The sequence below is a fragment of the Camelina sativa genome, chromosome 4 (assembly GCF_000633955.1).
Source record: "Camelina sativa cultivar DH55 chromosome 4, Cs, whole genome shotgun sequence".
NCBI lineage: Eukaryota > Viridiplantae > Streptophyta > Magnoliopsida > Brassicales > Brassicaceae > Camelina > Camelina sativa.
Window position 1 is genome coordinate 3,743,741 of NC_025688.1, and position 2,923 is coordinate 3,746,663.

The 2,923-nt window shown below is 25.4% G+C and overlaps 1 protein-coding gene across 1 annotated transcript in view; it reads right to left on the minus strand.

Moving 5' to 3' along the window:
- Nucleotides 1–404, minus strand: part of LOC104779732 (methionine--tRNA ligase, cytoplasmic-like) — a gene marked incomplete at its 5' end in the record, with an annotated part of 6,159 nt that extends 5,755 nt beyond the window's left edge. The window contains 1 exon segment of the mRNA XM_019244504.1: nucleotides 337–404.

Genomic DNA, 2,923 nt, shown 5'->3' on the forward strand with positions numbered 1-2,923 from the left:
AAAAAAAAAAAAAAAAAAAAAAAAAGCAAGAAACCTGAATTTCAGCATCGTCACAGGCACACACAACAACAACAACAACAACAAAAAACCCCACAATAACGCCAATTGAATTTCTAAATTATACTTATTAATCAGTTTTAAATTTTGCAACACCTTTAGGAAATTGAATATCTAAATCGGATTCTTATGATTCCAAAGCTAAATTGACTTACGAAGAAAACAAATTTGCCAGTTAAGAAAATTACTTAATGCGATCATATAAAAAGAAGGACATAAACTTATAAAGATAAAAGGTAATTATATATCAAGGGAAAGAGAGAGGAAGGATTCAATTACATCCAATGATGTTTCCGAGATGAGGGACGTTGTTGACGTAAGGCAGAGCACTGGTGATTAGTATATTTCTTTTGCCATGGACCGGCAATTTGGGGTCGTCGCTCTTGCCGTCCTCCATCGCGAAACAGCAAGGGGCACAAATTATTTAGGGTTTCTCAAAGAGATAAAAGATGAATGGATGAGAATGTGAGGAAAACTCTTTAAAGCTGTTAAGTGTGAAAACGGGCCGGCTCAGCTTATTAGGCACGCTCCCGATGGGCCAAAGTATTTTTATCCGTGGTAGCCTGCCCCACTACTTGGCCCACTAGACCACATATACCATCCTGCCAATAGTTCCCGATCATACCACATCCCCGCTAATTTAATTTACAATATACTAATCTTTAACATAAACACTAATTCGATTTTGTATGTTTCCTCAATTTCAAAAAATACTTCTTTATTGTTGATGAGTCCTTCCTTAAATGTCAAGGAATCATTCCTAAATGATAATTGGACTACTTACAGTAGAACCTCTATAAATTAATTAATAACTTCTATAAATTAATAAATTTCTCCGGTCCCAAGTTGGGACTAGTGTAATTTTAGATACTATTCGATAATATAATAAAATAAATTTTTTTTTGAAACTCCTTTGTAAATACCATCAATAATATAAATTAATAATTATAGAAAATTATCTAAATATATGTATATATCTATACATTAATTTTTATTAGAGTTTTTTTTTATTTTTTTTTATAATATAAAAATCTTTGATACCTATCTTCAAAACATGATGATAATTATTTTCATTGGAATTTATTTTATAAAAATATTAGTTATAAAGATTAAATCTTATTTTTAATATTTTTGTTACCAAATTAGGAAAGTTTCTCTATAAATTAATAATTATTAATTTATCGATAAATTAAAATCTCTATAAATTAATAAAATTTCATGGTCCCGACTTTATTAATTTATAGAGGTTTTACTGTATATCATATACATCTATATTAGTATTTTTGCTCAAAAATATTTTTTGGAAATTTTTTACATTTAATTCATTGACTTTAATATTAGTTACCAAAAATTTCAAAATTAATTATACGTAAGATTTAAAAAAATAAGGAAATCTATCTACCTCACTCAAACATAAATATATAATTCCTTTTTTTTTGAATTTATATTTAAATTATCTTGAATTATTCTATAATGCATTTAGTTAATAAAAATTGTGATTTTTTACTGCATATGATGTAATACAAATTTTTTTAAACAGACATATATTACTCAATATATGAATAAAAAATACGGGAACAATATCCCACATCACCAAAAAAAATTGGGCGATAGTTCAGAGTCATAATATAAAAATATAAAAGAGACCAAAATGATTCATAATACAATTGAGTAGAAAGCTTGATTTATCAGGCATTCAAACTTAAAAAGACTTTTATTTGGTTTATTTTGGTTCTTTATTTTAAAGATTTTTAAAAAGTTAAATATTATAAATTTTTAAATTTTTTAAAAAGTTAAATATTATAAATATTTACATTTTATAAAAAGTATTAATATTATAAATATTGATATTTTTTAGAAAGTTATACTTTATCAAATGTTAAAAATATTAAATATTTTTAAACGTTTATGAAGTTTCAAATATTATAAATATTTAAACTTTATAAGAAGTTTAAATATTTCAACTTTTAAAACAAAGTTAGAAGACCTTTAAAATATTAATAATATATTTAAACTCTTACGAAAGTTCAAATATGAGAAATACTAAACCATTTTAAGAATTCCAAATATTATAAATATTTAAAAATTATAAGAAGCACCAATCTTATAAAATATAAATGGTTACAACCTTAATAAATAACATATCAATTCAATCTAATATTTATAATACAAAACAATAAATATTAAAAATTAAGATTATATAGTGCAAGTTAAAATATCTCGGGACGGAGTTATATAGCGGGACGGGTTTTGTCGATATTTATATAAATTTAAAATATCATTAATTGATTGTTAAACGGATAAAACATCATTTCATTATTTTGTTAGCACTATCGGTATCAAAGAATAGACATAACTAATTAAATTGATTAATCAATATTATGTAAAAAAAATTATATTGCAGTATTATATGGTTTAAACTTTAAACCATAAAAAATAACAATTATTATATAATTATAACATATTTAACCAACAAATACAATTTATAATTTAAATGTTTTAGTTATAAATAATTTGTCCCCGCGGGTCCTAATCTAGTTCATTTTATATGTTTGGGGATGAAAAAGTTAAATTAAATTACTGGGTTTGTTACTCATATCTCAAGTGGGAAGTGCGAAGTTGAAGATTCAATTAAACTAGAGGTCTAGAGGAAAACTACTAGTCTATAGAGGAGCTGCTTTTGTATGCAAACTACAAAGGGTGGTTCAGTTGTTTTCTTGTTCGACAAGAGCAGTACCATCATCAAACACTTGAAAACAGAGCCCACAGTCTCGTTGAGAGAAAATGGTTTTGCACATTTCTTTGGATAAGCGTGCTGAAATTGTTCCAGTTATGGGATACACATCAATCCATCATAATATGGAGA